The following is a 17,094-nucleotide window of genomic DNA, read 5'->3' on the forward strand; positions in this document are numbered from 1 at the left end:
TCGCTCGATTTCGGGTAATATTTCTATGCAAATGTGATATATTTTAGTGAAAATTGCCCAACACTCCTTGTTCGGGTTGTAGCTGTTAAATAGAAATGAGTTATGTCCTTATACAGCTGTTACATAGATTTTCAGGTTATCCAAAACTTCCAGAACTTTTGAAATCTGTCTACTGAATACAAATAGATATGTTTACTTTTTAAATCACTTGAACTTGAAGAATTACATTAAAACATACATTTAATACATGGAATGGGGGTGGAAGTTCAGGTAAAATATTATCTCCTGGGCGCCTATTAAAAACACCACCCCCGGCGAAGACTGGCGCTCGAGCCTAGCTATTTAGCACTGTAGTTGGCGGAAATGCCAATGCAGAACCCGTAGCTTCCGGGAAGGTAAGCCCAGCTCCCTGGGTTAGAGGGTTGGTGTCAGGCCCTGCGAGCCAGCCGTAAAAAAGACTAGCACCGGAAAATCAACAAGAGAAGAATGCGAACCGATACCAATGGCGACGACCACAGCGACGAAAAGGGACTTGCGATTGGAAGCTCGGTACGTGGAACTGCAGATCTCTCAACTTCATCGGGAGCACCCGCATACTCGCCGATCTACTGAAGGACCGCGGATTCGGCATCGTAGCGCTGCAGGAGGTGTGTTGGACAGGATCCATGGTGCGAACGTTTAGAGGTAATCATACCATCTACCAGAGCTGCGGCAACACACGCGAGCTGGGAACAGCTTTTATAGTGATGGGCGACATGCAGAGGCGCGTGATCGGTTGGTAGCCGATCGACGAAAGAATGTGCAGGTTGAGGATCAAGGGCCGATTCTTCAACTTCAGCATAATAAACGTGCACAGCCCACACTCCGGAAGTACTGATGACGACAAGGACGCATTTTACCCGCAGCTCGAACGCGAGTACGACCGCTGGCCAAGCCACGACGTCAAGATCATCATAGGAGATTTCAACGCTCAGGTAGGCCAGGGGGACACATTCAGACCGACGATTGGGAAGTTAAGCAGGCGAACGAAAACGGCCTACGACTCATTGATTTCGCCGCCTCCAAAAATATGGCCATACGTAGTACCTTTTTCCAACACAGCCTCCCTTATCGTAACACCTGGAGATCACCACAGCAGACGGAAGCTCAAATCGACCATGTTCTAATTGACGGATGGCACTTCTCCAAAATTATCGACGTCAGGACCTATCGTGTCGCCAATATCGACTCCGACCACTACCTAGTAATCAGGTCAGTAGGTTTACCTAGTAATCGTCAAACTGCACCTAAACTCTCCGTCATGATTAATGTACGGTACCGGCGTCCGCCACGGTACTATCTAGAGCGACTAAAACAAACGGACGTCGCCTCAGCATACGCGCAGAATCTCGCAGCTCGGGCGGTAATGCTGCAACAAGGGACCCGATAGAACGTGGAGCGTTACGAACAGAAGCGGAAACAGCAGACCCGACTCTTTCGGGAGAAAAAGCGCCGCATGGAATAAGCGGATTGTGAAGAAATGCAACTGTTGTACCATTCCCATGAAACACGGAAGATCTACCAGAAGCTCAACGTACCCCGCAACGACTTCGTGCAGCGAGACGCAATCTGCAGGGATAAGGACGTAGGCCTCTTGACGGGCGAACGTGATGTTATCCATAGGTGGAAGCAGCACTTCGATCAGCACTTGAATGGCGTAGAGAACGTAGGCACGGGAGACCACGGCGTCGGAGGAAACGGCGATGCCAGTACAGCGGAGGACGGGAACAAACCAGCTCCCACGCTGAGAGAAGTTAAGGATGCCATCCACCAGCTCAAAAACAGCGAGGCGGCTGGTAAGGATAGTATCGCAACAGAACTCATCAAGATGGGTCCGAAAAAGTTGGTCACCTGTCTGCACCAGTTAGTAGTTAAGATCTGGGAAACCGAACAGCTACCGGAGGAGTGGAAGGAAGGGATAATCTGTCCCATCCACAAGAAAGGCGACAAGTTAACGTGTGAGAACTTTCGAGCGATCACCATTTTGAATGCCGCCTACAAAGTGCTATCCCAGATCATCTTCCGTCGTCTTTCACCTAAAGTAAGTGAGTTCGTAGGAAGTTACCAAGCCGGTTTCATCGACGGCCGGTCGACAACGGACCAGGTCTTCACCGTACGGCAAATCCTCCAGAAATGCCGTGAATACCAGGGCCCAACGCACCACCTGTTCATCGACTTCAAAAAGGCATACGACAGTATCGACCGCACAGAGCTATGGAAAATTATGGACGAGAACAGCTTTCCCGGGAAGCTGACTAGACTGATAAGAGCAACGATGGACGGTGCCCAGAACAGCGTAAGGATTTCGGGTGAACTATCCAGTTCATTCGAATCTAGACGGGGACTACGACAAGGTGATGGACTTTCCTGCCTACTATTCAACATCGCCCTGGAACAAGCCCTGGAAGGTGTTATGCGACGAGCCGGGCTCAACAGCCGGGGTACGATCTTCACGAAATTCGGCTAAGACAAAGTACATGCTGGTAGGTGGGACTGAGCGAGACAGGACAAGCTTTAGCAGCAATGTTACGATAGACGGGGATACTTTCGAGGTGGTAGAAGAATTCGTCTACCTCGGTTCCTTGCTAACGGCTGACAATAACGTGAGCCGTGAAATACGAAGGCGCATCATCAGTGGAAGTCGTGCCTACTATGGGCTCCAGAAGAAACTGCGGTCAAAAAAGATTCACCCCCGCACCAAATGTACCACACAGAAAGAAATCCTGAAAATTAAACAGCACGTAAGTTAAGCATCGACTGAAAATTATAGCAGAAGCTACAAAATTACAGCCATTTACCGAGAGATGATACTGTCCGCTCAGTAATCAGCCAATCATGCGTACTGTTTACGTTTTTTGAGACATATCCGCTTGAAATTTACATGCAGTAACGTAAACGAGGACAGCTACGCTCAGTCATCTGCCTCGCTGCGGAGACCACTCTCTCGCTCTCTGTGGCCGAAGCAGTACAACAATTTGTTCCTTTATGGTGGACATGTTTATCTTTGATTGCTTTCCCTTCAGCTTGGTGAGACAGCCTAGAGGGATTAGGCGTGAACTCTCACTCGGAAGATCTGAGTTCGATTCTCGTATAAAGATTTTTTTAAGTTTCTCTGAAAAGTCGATGCTTAATTAACACTTTTCTCTCAGCAATAAGTAGTGTAATTTTAAGATCAAACATAAATTTCTATCGAACACGATGGAGGTCAATTTGTTACATTCAGTTCGTCATAAATTTACAGATTTTGTTCGTACTGTGCATGTACAAGACGTTAATAAGACCGGTGGTTCTCTACGGACACGAGACATGGACGATGCTCGAGGAGGACCTGCAAGCACTCGGAGTTTTCGAGCGACGGCGTGCAGGAGAACGGTGTGTGGCGGAGAAGAATGAACCACGAGCTCGCTGCACTTTACGGCGAACCCAGCATCCAGAAAGTGGCCAAAGCCGGAAGGATACGGTGGGCAGGGCATGTTGCAAGAATGCCGGACAACAACCCTGTAAAGTTGGTGTTTGCTAACCATCCGGTTGGTACAAGAAGGCGTGGAGCGCAGAGAGCACGATGGGCGGACCAGGTGGAGCGTGATCTGGCGATTGTTGGGCGTGACCGACGTTGGAGAGCTGCAGCTGCAAATCGAGTATTATGGCGGCAAATTGTTGATTCAGTATTAGGCCGGAACAAATATCATTTTCTTCTTTTGTCACAGTGCTCGTTGACTCGTGAAGGGGGAGGTTGATAAATAATAAATGCTTTTGATGAAAAAACACCCAAACAATAAGGCAAAATCGTTAAACTCCTCGGATTTGTTAAGAAATTTTCTAAGCGACTCTAATTTTACCTTAAAATTTTTAAATTTCTTGGAAAATTTATTTGTATCCCCCCTCAATTGTTAAATTTGAACCAAAATTTTCCGAGGGGGCGGTGACATTAGAGAAAATCGAAATTTGTGCCAGCCTTATCATGAATTTGATGTTAACTAAATAAATGAAAATGAACCCTGCAAAGTTGGAGTTTGTTAACGATCTGGTTGGTACAAGAAGGCGTGGGACGCAGAGGGCGATGGGCGGACCAGGTGGAGCGTGATCTGGCGAGCGTTTGGTGTGACCGATGTTGGAGAGCTGCAGCTACAAATCGAGTATTATGGCGGTATGTTGATTCAGTATTATCATGAATTTGAATGAACCTAAATGACTTTGAACTGGCTGATGACGTTGCTCTTCTAACTCAACGGCGCTCTGATATGCAGAGTACCGTCGTGCGGGGCTTCCTCATACACTTTTTCATGGTTTTTCAACTTTATGACATTATAACTCCCAGAGTAGTGAATGAATGTCCACAACTTTTACACCCAATAATCGTAAGTATGTATGTAGGATGTATGCGAAATTTGAGCTAAATCCATCAATAAACAAAAAAGTTGTTCATACACCAATCGGACACATTTCATATAGAACTGGATGGGGGCTACTTTGGACATTTTTAACTATAACAAAACTGCGTTTTAAATTCCAGGGTTATTTAGAAAACTACATTGAACAGATACTGTAGCGTACTATATCGTACATGATTTCAATAAATATGTGCGTTTTTAGATAGTTCTGTGCTATCTTTGGGATTATTAGCAGCGTGATATTGTAATATAGACAGCCTAAAAAAGGGACCATCAATCCTTTATTTAGGCGAAAAGGTCATTTATAATGTATAACGATTCAAATATTCGATTGTATATGCTACGTTGATACATTTTGAATGAATTGATCAACCCTTTGAAATGTATGAACTGTAGAAACAATGCATACAGAGCAAATGTTCTGATTCGGTTTATATATTTTTTTGGTTTATTCGATGTTGTTTTGCGTCCTGACAAGCAATAAAGGGTTTGTTTGAAAAACAATTTCAACCAAATGAAGGGGAAAATATTGCTTCATAATAGTCCCAAAGACATCAAACAGATTTGAATCATATTTTGAATTCAAAAAATCCATATTCAAAAGTGTCCAAAATAGCCCCGCATTTCAAAAGTAGCCCCGCACGACGGTATGCTCGATGATCTTGCCGATCGCTCCTCGGCAACGCCAATAAGACCAAATCGTTGCAGTAGAGAATGTTGAACGTTTCCAATATCTTGGTAGTCAAACGGCGGCCGACGGTGACACCAATTCAAAAAAATATACATATGTATGTAGAACCAAATTCATCAATGAAGTATTTTCCCTATGTGGAGCCCTTACACCGATTCTCCCTTACACATCTCATCGATCGCAATCGAGTCGCACTCCCTACCGGGCTCCAACCACGCGGCACGAGCCTGAGAAAATTCAAATTTCAGGGCGTGACGTGGAAAACGATTTTCTTCGTTTTATCTCAGCTTGCACGCTGCTATCGCAGTCTGATGGCAAAACCACCGCCATCAGCATTGACAGACGACTGGAATGGGGTACTTTTTCCATGGAAAATTCTGTGGGCTATCACTGACTGACTGAATTGCGTTGACTGTAAGGAAGTGGACAATTTAATGTCACTTTAATGTTTTGCTCGTTTCAGTCGGCTGTCGGTCCGGTCAGGCCGGCCGGAGAAAACTTCAACTGGCTGAGGGGTTTGATCTTCGATTTACGATCTCTTTGATGGTTGGGAAAAAAAATCAGTAGCACGCGGCAGATGGGATGGTCTCGGTAAATTTGCAGGGTCAATGACGACGATGATAGCTGCGACTGCCATGGCTGCTACGGAGATAGCAAAGGTTTAATGGCAACTTAACGACCAAGACTTTTTGTGGGTTTTGAAGTCATTCAAGCAAGCCATCAAATGCTGATGACCGAAGCCGTAGGAAATAGTTTGTAGGAAAAAGGCTTGGACCCTTATAGCCAAAGCAATGAACGCACGGGTATTCAACACAACCATGTTGAGGGTGACGGGTTCGATTCATGATTCGTTTTCCTGACTTCCTTAGGCACAGAGTGTCTGCCACACGATATACACATGCAAAATGATCATTTAAAGATGAAACACTGTGAAAGTGCTTATAGGGGAACTAAATCCAAAATGCCAAGGTGAGGTAAAATATCCCAACTCATAAAATCATCCCTAAATGTGATTTGATCATTAGTATAAGTGCATGGTGTCAAGATTTGTTTGCATAAAACATCCTTCTAGAAGCCAGGTAGACAAACCCACGGAGAACCATTTGATTTCGCTGTAAAAATTGGCAACTTCCGGTTTTTCTTGCTTGCAATTAAGGTTTTCTGGTGATTTAAGTATCAGTCAAGTTTTTCGAAGCTGACTGAGAAACACATGGAGGTGCATGTATGTTAATGCCTACGCTATCCATGTTTGGGGTCATTTAAATATGACGACCATCGTTCAGGGGGTCGGTAAAAACTAAAAAGTGGAACAGAGGGAAGCAAGGGGATCTGAAAATCCCGAAAAAAAGATGGACGTAATTTTTAAATATGTTCATGGCATCAGATGGCACAACCCCATGGCAGTTGGCCTGTTTGTACCACTTCCGAACCAGTTTAAAAAATCTCCAAAAATCGATGAAAATGCATCAGTTAATATGCGATCGAACCCTGGGGCCCTGTTCGATTTCATGCTACGGATGGCTGTTTCTATTTCCTGCACTGATGGAGCTTACACATAAATAAAAACCAAACTGATGGAGCTTCGGTGTCGACACGGGTAATGCGTCGAACCCTTGGCGGATTATGCTGAGGTGTTGATAGCGTGGCCGACACTTGAAAAAGGTTTCCAAAACGCTCGAACCAGCGTTTCAACTGGTCAGTCCAGTCGGTCAGTATCTGTCCAGACGTGTCTTTCATCGGCATCGTAGCATTCATCTGGGTCCCACCAAGGCGACGTGAAACATCGTAGAGGAAACGGATGTCGCCGGTATTTGCGACTTTCTGGCCTTCGTCGGCTAGGGAGTCCGCCCACGCTCTTTTGTCCCGTCTACATGAGCGTATCTCTTCCTTCTCGAGAGCCTGGTGCTCTTATTTCAGAAAAACTTTAGCGACATTGATGACAAAATTTCTATATTTGCAATATTGGTTCCCATTTGCGTTGAAAACTTCATATATATTTTCAAAGAAAAATCATGAAACTAGCATCAAAATGAAGACGCTACCGTATATGGACTTCAAATTTGTGACATCAGTGCCAGTGTAGTTAAGATAGAATCTTTTTTTTATCTGTACACGCAAAAAAATGCGTTCCGATATACGTGCACTCCCAATCACGGCAACGGGAACAAACGGGAACTATGCATAGCAACGATAACAACAATGAGAAATGTACACCGTGAACTAGATTTCACGTTTTCTAGAACGCCCATATTGACAGCTGGAACTAGTTCCAGTTCACGGTGTATATTTGCTTGTTCTCATATTTGTGTTTGTTTGTTCACGTTTATCAGAACGGTTTTCTGAGCGTGTATTAACGAGATTTTTAGCCCTAGGCTAGTTCATCTCGGGACCCACGCTTTACTTCCCTTCCGAAGGAAGAACTCACATTTTGCGAGTTTGTCGGGAGTGGGATTCGATCCCAGGTCCTCGGCGTGATAGTCAAGTGTTCTAACCATCACACCAGGTCCGCTCCACAAGATAGAATCTTTCAGTAATAAATTCTTCAAAGTTTGCAGTGGCATACGTGGGACCGCGCATAACCTGCGAACGGAACGTCTGGTTTGGGTCATCTTTGTTTTGTTCTGTTAGTTTTCACACAAGGAAGGTTTATGAACCAAAAAGCATTGAGAAATAAAAAGTTTTTGGAAATCGTTTTTTATAGGTTTTACACAGGGGGATCTTGGATTTGAAACGTCAAAAAAAAAACGCAGTAGGCAAGACAAAGTTTGCCGGGTACAGCTAGTCTATCTATCTATCTATATAAATAAAAATGGAATGGTGTTTGTATGTCACGAATAGGCTCGGAAACGGGCCAACGGATCTACACCATTCTTTCAGTGATTTATTCGTACAGGGCTCCGACGTGTTCGTACGAAAAAACAATTGGTAAAAATGGACTGGGACCGAACCAAAAACGAGAAAGTTTGAAACTCCATTTTGCGGGGCATTTTTCTACAGAGCTGCAAAAACACAGTAGGCAGGCAGAACGACGTTTGCCGGACAGCTATTTTCTTATAAAATTGCATATGCGTTGTTTATAGTTTGTTTAAATAAAAAACAAAAAGTGTTTCATACGAAAACGTTTAGAAATAAATTTGACATCTTTCTTATTTTTTTTTTGCTAATGTTACAGTTTTGAGTGTGAAGACACGCGTAGACACTTACACCGTGTCCAATAAGTTCTCATACAAATTACAAATTTAGAAAATATAATTTTATTTCACATCTGTGATTCATATTTTCAAAATGAATGTATGTATTGAAGGGCCACTCAATACTGATTAAATAAAGCATACAGTTAAGAACAACATTATTTTCTATTTGTTCTTATAAGCCTAGGAGTACACCTCCGTTTTCTGAAATCCGTTTGCTCCGGCACGCAAGTAAAATATTCGAAAAGTTTTTCATTCTACGGTAGCTAAATAGTGCCCATGAGGTTAAATTTTGGGTTTTTATCTCAAGTATTGTACCAAATGGATAAACTACAATTTAAGTGAAGTTATTGTAAGAAATTTGCTAGTAAGCTCAACTTGGACTGATTTCCTTGAAAATAACCGTTATATTGAAGATAAACATCATAAAACGTAAATTTTAGACAAAATTTTCCATAATAGGGACGCAAGCATGTTTTAGAAATTAAAATGGTGCGAATCAACAAGATAAGATACAGCCATGCCTCTTTAACACAACAAATCTCATTAACACAGGTAAATGGACATTTTTGTTTAATTCACGTTTTATTTTGTACAAAATTAAATGGCTTCGTACTCCACCAATACAGAGCCTCATATTTTTTTTCTTCTGGTCATAGTTACTACTAGCAATGGTGATTACAGGAACCTAATTTATTTCAACTTTAAACCATTACTCGTTAAAATGTAACGAAATACCTAAGAAATGGCGTGCGTGCCGGCTGAAACGGACTTACGACACATAAGCGATTAGCAGAGACGGATAAAGGACAGTTAATTCCAAAACATATGCTGCATTTGGTGAGTGTTAGTTGGCCTTTCAATAAATATATTTACTTTGAAAATCCTAATTACAGATGTGAAATGAATTCAATTTGATTTTGTATGAGAACTTATTGGACACGGTGTAGGCATGTCTTGCGTAGACTTTTGAAAATTTCACCTGGCATTCCTGGTTGCACATAACCTTCGTACAGTGCCAAAATGTACTTTATTCTACAGTGACCGGCACAAAAAAAAATCCACCTTTTAGTAGTTACAGTTTCTAATGAAAACTACATGCAAAAATGATAAGATATATTTTTCAATGATTGCACTACATTCATTCTACATTGTTTTAGTATTCTGTGTTGAAAAATATTTGGTTTTAAAGAATAAAGAGATTTCTGATAAGATAGGAGAAATTGCTTAAAAATTGGGTATGACAGAAAAAAAGATCCACTTAGCAATTAATTCTGAAACTTCAAAATTTCTTCAATTTTTCACACGTTTTGCTTCTTGGTGTATGCTGTTGTGGTGTTTTCGACATATGAAATTTATTTTAACATGAGTGTTATCAATTTTAGGGTGATAAGGGGCGAATTTATGTTTCATGGTTACTATACTAGGAAAATGTTTCCCTAAACTACAGAAACTATCTGTAAGCAAGAATGAATACTATTAATCTACAACAGCGGTTTTCAGATCGTGCACCGCGGTGCACTTGGTGCACCGTGAAGCTTTGCTGAGTGCACCGCGTGTCTTCCAAATATGTTGCCTTTACACTGAATATGGGAGGCCTGAGTTAACCATTATAAAACCAAAATAAAATGATTTGGGTTCTAACGTAGTATTAAGTATCTCACAAAAGCTTTTTTTAACTAGAAATTGTTGCTTGTTCACTTGACCTTCAAAGTAAGATACTAAATATGTTTTATAGAATTTGGAAAACTTCAAATAAATACAGAACAAAGCGATCTTACGGTGGAACTGTAGGAAAGTCTTATGTTGGTCCATAGAAAAAATCACAGTTCTAGAGATCTTTGGATATCTCAAAAAACCACGAGTAAAATCTACAATGGGTCGCGTCAGAAATCAACCATAGTTTTTAAGCTGAAGTAAGGAATCTATCTTCAAAAAACGCGAGATGGGATCTCTGTATCAATTTACATGGAGTTTACCATGTTGATCTCAGAGAACATACTCATTATTTTCAAAGGAAGTTTTATCAAATATTCTTATAAGTTTGGCATGAATTCTGAGAGAGATCTTCCAAAAATCTTACCCGTTCTTATAAATATCTCCAGGAATTATGAGTAATAGTCTTTATCGAGAACTTTATCGAGACTTTCATCAGGAGTCCTCAAAAAAAAAGTTTTTTTTTTTGGAAAGAATTTCACCAGGGATCTGCTGAGGATTTCGCTAAGAATTCTCAAAGATCTGGACTGGAATTTCGAAAAAAAAAAAAAAATCATCAGCAAAAAAGTAAAGGTCGACAAGTAATGAAGAAATACGATCAAGTCATAGTCATGATCGGTGAAAGAAAATCTTTTCAACGACATGTCTAGTGTACCCGAGTAGAGGAAAAGAGCTCAATAATAGCATATTTTGATATGGAGATCAAAAAGTGATATGGGTTTCATTCACATAAGAGTTAAAAGATCTGAAAATAAAATCAAAAATTTACTCCTGGAACATCATCATCATATCATATTTAGATTTTGTAAGATCTAACCAATAGCAGCGAGCTATTCGTTTGATCTTGAAATATCAAATTTTGATATTGTTCAGATGTTCCAGGAACATTTTTCAGATATTATTTTCAGATCTTTTATCTCTTATATCAATCAAACCAATATCACGTTTTGATCGTCAGTATTTCACCCCTACCCGGGTATGTGGCATCGAAAAATACACTAGAGTTTTGTAACATTTTTTTAGAAATTTTGAAAGAATGCACCGCGCGACAATTTATTTCTAAAAAGTGCACCGCGAATCAAAAGGTCTGAAAACCCCTGATCTACAATATAACAATAATTCAGCTTGCAGACATACCTGGATATACTGTTTTGGACCATTTTGATGAGGTTTGGTCGACTGATGCAAAGAAATGCACATGTTGTGTAGATTATTAAGGATTATTTGATAACTCAAAACACTCTCACGTTTGTGTATCGCAATGATCACCTCCATCTGCTTGTGCTAAAGTTTGCTGGAGTTATATTCTATCACATACACATTGATAATTACAAATTTTCAATGTATTGCAAGTGGTACACATGGTGCCCACTTATAATGTTAACTTTCAAAATAAAATCAAACTGGTGTTAAATTATGCACACACACACACGAAATGAGTGATTACAAGAGAGACTAACGTCAAATCATGTTGGTGTCTTCGGCACATATATTCCTTGCATTCCAAAGAAAAATAGTACAGAAGACGGCGAGGTGATCCGATGCTTCGTTTTTTGTAAACTTTTGATTCTGAGGATGTGTGTATTGGAGCGACGACAGTGGAATTTGATGTTAAAAGTTAACATTATGAATGAACACCATATGTACCACTTGACACAATTTGTAATTATCAATGTGTATAGAATATAACTCCAGCAAGATTTAGCACAAGCAGATGGAGGTGATCATTGCAATACACAAACGTGAGAGTGTTTTGAGTTATCAAATTATCTACACATGTGCATTTCTTCGCATCAGTCGACCAAACCTCATAAAAATGTTCCAAAAAAGTACATCCCTGTAAGTCTGCAAGCTGAATTATTGTTATATTGTAGATTAATAGCATTCATTCTTCCTCACAGATAGTTTCTGTAGTTTAGGGAAACATTTTCCTATTATAGTAACCATGAAACATAAATTCGCCCCATATCACCCTAAAATTGATAAAACTCATGTTAAAATAAATTTCATATGTCGAAAACATCTCAACAGTATGCACCAAGAAGTAAAATGAGCATGAGCATGAGTATGCACCAAGAAGTAAAATGTGTGAAAAATTGAAGAAATTTTGAAGTTTCAGAATTAATTGCTAAGTGGATCTTTTTTTCTGTCATACCCAATTTTTAAGCAAATTTTCCCAATCTTATCAGAAATCACGTTCTTCCTCAAAAACCAAATATTTTTCAACACAGATTACTAAAACAATGTAAAATGAAAGTAACGCATTCATTGAAAGGTATATTTTATCATTTTTGCATGTAGTTTTCATTAGAAACTGTAATCACCATATGGTGGATCTTTTTTTGTGCCGGTCACTGTATTATATCTCCTGACACGAATGCACTCTAATAAAAAAAAACACTATTTCTTTCGTGGCCGGCTGACTTTATCGTTTTCTCTTCCTTGATCTTCTCATTTTGTTATTGCAGAGAGTACATGATTTTTTGACTGAATTCTGTAGAGGAAAATCAGAAGAGGATCAGTGCTAGACGCCCCTGGGGGAGATATGTAACTGATAAAAAATTGTAACTGCCCTGGGGCTGGGACTCAAAGCAATGACCATCCGCTTATAAAGCGAGCGTGTGAACACCTACGCCAAAAGCCCCATCTTTCTTTTTTGATAGCCACACTACATACAAATGCAACCATACGCCCCTATCATTCACGGGTAATGTATTTTTTTTTAACAGACACTATACCGTTCTCGGAAATTGTTTCTTGAATGATGTTTGTATGTTATAATTACTCTGTGATAAACCTCTCCTTTTCAACTGCGTTACGTATTTTTGTTTTTCGAAAGAGTGTAATCAGTTGTACCTTTTAATTCCGCCCTATGTTGCTTATCATTTGACATTGTTTATTGGCCAGAACAAATGATATAATTTTCTTTTATCTTAATATTTTGATTTTTTCTGCACAGCGAAGTAACGCAAAACAGCTTTGTGTTCTTAATATATGCACGGTTTTCAAAATTCATTATAATTATGGCTGCATCCAATCGTAAATGTATTACAGGTACTCTTCGATATAACGTACAAAAAACTTTTCTCTTTGTACTTTATATCGAAGTGTACGTTATATCGAAGCAGACATTTTTTTTAAATTTTGTATGCTAATATTAATGTATTTGACGTGAAATTAACCTCAAATAATAATTTCGGTGAAATTTACAAAAACAATAATGAAAAACATGGGTTTTCACAAAAAACTCATTTCGTTTTTTGCGCTTTGATATAACGTACATTTTGCTTCGATATAACGTACACAAAAATTTTCCCCAAATTGTGCTAATTTTGGGTAACAAGGCTAATGCTGCAATACAGCATTGATTTGAGTGATTTCGTAGATTATCTGGTGGTTATTACTGGAAAAAATGCAATTTTTCAATGGTGTACGTTATATCGAAGCAAAATGTACTTTATATCGAATTCGCTATATCGAGGGTTCGCTATAACGAGGGTACGTTATATCGAAGAATACCTGTACTGTAATAAGTATATGTTCTATATTTTCAATATGCATGACGGTGGATACATATTTATTCAAGTTTCCCCAAGCCCAATATTTTAAATCAGTGAATGGTTTCTTGAATTCCATAAAATTCGAATTTTTGCTCGTATTCACTTTCTAACTAAATTTCTTCATAAACATGAATCCTCGTTGGCAAACTAAGCTATTTTCTCATCAAACATTTGGAAAGTAAACTTTAGATATCAAATCATTAGCAAGCATTTATGCATAAATAAATTGACACTGGACTTAAATTTGTGACTTAACACTGTATAAAATACCACCGCTTTTCCACTTCAATTCGGAGCCAATTTATTTGCCAATTCTATTCCATTCGCCGCAAAAGTGCCTTTAAAATGTCAGAGCCTAAAACCATTAACGCAGGATGAAAAACCTAAGCAAATAGCAAGTATTCCAACGTCGGAAATTGAGTCCAACGCAACAACGGTGGTGTTACCGTTGTTGGCTCGTCCCACCCACCATCAAGTGTCCTGCCCGCGCGATATCACCGATCCCCGTCAAGTAGTACCCACCCACCACCTACGCACGCCCCGCACTACTGAGACCATCATCAAGAAAGTGGCCTAAACCGCACGATGACGACGACGATGAAGACGACGCACAGCCGCCACCGCCGCCAGGAAAAACTCTCGGAAAAATATGCCGAGTGGAAGAATCGTAACGTTGTTGCGTTATAAATAATTCATGACTTAATGGAGAAATGAGAGGACGGCATGAGAAGTATTTAAAGAATGTAATAACTACGAACCTGTGTGTTTGCTTGGTTTCCTTGCTTGGTACAAAACGGCTGCAGGTGGGTTGAATCGCTTGGAGCAATGGGTGGGTCTGCTACCGTTTCCACCCTCCTTTCACAAAGGACCCTTTTTTCCTTGAAAAGGAATCCTTTCCGCTACTGTTGGCACCTAAATTGGCACGTTTCGGGCAAGGCTTCACAGACGAATCACGCCCTTGCACACGTTCGGGATTTTCATTGCTCGTAAGACGACACAAAAATTAACCTCCTGACCTGGAGCTAAACCGCTAATAAAACCGCACAAGAATATTCTTCCCAACTCCGCACTTTAATCTCTCACTTTGGCGATACCACAAAAACCACAGCAGCCAGCGCGCGGGTTAATCGGCTCTCCACACAGAAGAAAAAAAATGAATAAACATGGAACATCCTTCTTGCGACACGCTCCAATTCACACGGCTTGGACCGCAAATTCAACGGCGGCGGCTTTTTCATCCGATGATGTCGTATCAATTACGCTTTTCACACGTTCACTCGAAAGCACACCCGAATCAGAAAATCTGCTTTCTTCCTTGAACAAGGGTCCTGTCACCCCCTGGTTTTATCGCCCACTTCAGTACCACATCAATAGATGTAGAGACACACACCGAAAAAAAAAGTGCAGCTTCGCTCGTGGTGTAGCAGCAGGACCTCGCGCACGCCAGCACCGGAGAACACGACGGCTACGACGTTATGTTATGAAACATCCAGCTCCGACTAATCTCCTCTCTCGCACGGACACACGTACGGCAGCATAAATTTCTGGTATCCTTTTTTCTTCTTCCCTCCCTGGTTGTCCCGAAAACATACACGTGAGACAGATGTGCTGCACACGCAATGCTAGTCTCTCTCCGCAGGGTTTGGCTCTCCCGCCAGCTATGCTTGCTACTAACGGGTAGCAAGGGGATGAAATTTTCCTCAACAGCGGAGCATAATGAAAGAGCCGGGAAAATCGGGCGAAAAACTCTCCATGGTGTTTTCTTGTGAATCTGAGGGTGAGCTGCATCTCACTATGGTGAGAAGGAATTGAATGTTTCGTCAAGTTTGATCCTCGCTACTGTTGAGAGAGAGCAGAGTATCGTAGTCCTGCCTTGCGGAGTTTCTTTCTCACGCCGTGACAATTGTTGGAAGGATACGAGATGGGTGAGGTTTGGCGCTGCAGCACGGCAGAGGGTGAAATATTTCAGTATAGAAAAAGGGAATAACAGTGAGCCTTTACTAGATTCGAGCAGATTCAAATGTGTTGCGTATCCTTGCGTGCCTAGCTGCAACGCTTGTACTGCCCATATTCGCATAGTCGATGTAACCACCAACGTCTGCTCTGATGGGAAAACACGATTTTATAGATTTTTTTCCGGATTTACATATGCACCGACTATTTGAACGAAATAATCTGTCAGTTTCGTGGATTACAGCTGCAAAAAGTGAGCCGCAATGATTTTAAGATGTTTTATGTAACTTTTCCATATTTAAAACGTGTACGTCAGTTTATGCGACCATTCAGTCGTTTTGATGAATGATTACACGGATAAGTTGACGTAACAACCAGATTGCTATGACCGTTATGTTAGCTATTACGGTACCCGTTCTCTGAACACGTGTTAGATTTTTTTCCGAATGTCTGTCTTCTTCTTCTTCTATATGGCTCTACGTCCCCACTGAGACTTGGCCTGCCTCGCTTCAACTTAGTGTTCTTTGAGCACTTCCACAGTTATTAATTGAAGGGCTTCCTTTGCTTGCCATTGCATGCATTTGTATATTGTGAGGCAAGTGCAATGATACACCATGCCCAGGGAGTCGAAAAAATGTCCCGACCGGAACGGGAATCGAACCCGGGTCTCCGGCTGAATGTCCGTAGTCGTGCGTTAAATACATTCTTTGTTGATAAGCAGCAGTCCCGACTCGAAAGAAGATGTACTAACCGTGGTTTCAGAAAAAAAAGCTAACACGTCACATTCTGAAAATGTGAACTATCTGATAGTGCGGTCGATCGTACCATAAAGCGTGGGCATCGTAGTAAGATTCACAGTTGGTCGGCTTTAAATCAGACAGGACCAACTGTTTTTCAATGATTATGGGAAAATGTCCTGCAAGAAATTGGGATATCAAAGCATGTGCATTTTTTCTTGAAATACTATGATTCCATGGCTTATCTTTACCTGTCCAAAAAATCGCCCAGTCCAATTTGACTTTACGCCGACCAGTTTTCTTATTTCGTTTAATGTGTGCAAAATACCGGAATTCACATTAATCCCCAGGCTCTGCGATGGATCCTAACAGCTTCTTCCAATGCACCTTGCAATTAAGGCAGTCTATGTTGAAAAGGTTATTTTATGCCATATCCAAAATATGGTCTTGTACGTAACTATTTATTAAGAAATACCTTAGTAATATTTACATTTTTTGAGATTTACCTGATAAACTGAAACATTAAGTGTCACCCGCGGGCCTCATTTATTTTTTCTCATATTCGACAAATTACGAAATGTTACGAAACTATTTTCATGTTAATAACCTTGTACTATTCCTCTACACTAAATTTTTACAATAAAATTAGTAAACATCAAAAGCTCATACACCCAACGCCGAATGGATTGAATTTATCTAAGTTTTGGAGGATATATACGACTGGGAAGAAATGTTGAACTGTTGTGGCTTTCTCAGTCTAACAGGATTAAAACGGCCATGCCAAACTCCTGACCGTTTCACTTTTGTTAGACTGAA

The 17,094-nt window shown here is 40.7% G+C and overlaps 1 protein-coding gene across 1 annotated transcript in view; it reads right to left on the bottom strand.

Annotated features, from left to right (window-relative positions):
* The window catches only part of LOC115262576 (insulin-like growth factor-binding protein complex acid labile subunit), a 181,750-nt gene extending 166,548 nt beyond the window's left edge, over window positions 1-15,202 (bottom strand). The window contains exon 1 of the mRNA XM_062843004.1: window positions 14,347-15,202. The gene's annotated coding sequence lies outside the window, so the exon portion shown is untranslated. The remainder of the gene's footprint in view (window positions 1-14,346) is intronic.
* Between the last annotated feature and the right edge of the window lie 1,892 nt (window positions 15,203-17,094).

Source organism: Aedes albopictus, chromosome 3 (assembly GCF_035046485.1).
Source record: "Aedes albopictus strain Foshan chromosome 3, AalbF5, whole genome shotgun sequence".
Taxonomy (NCBI): domain Eukaryota; kingdom Metazoa; phylum Arthropoda; class Insecta; order Diptera; family Culicidae; genus Aedes; species Aedes albopictus.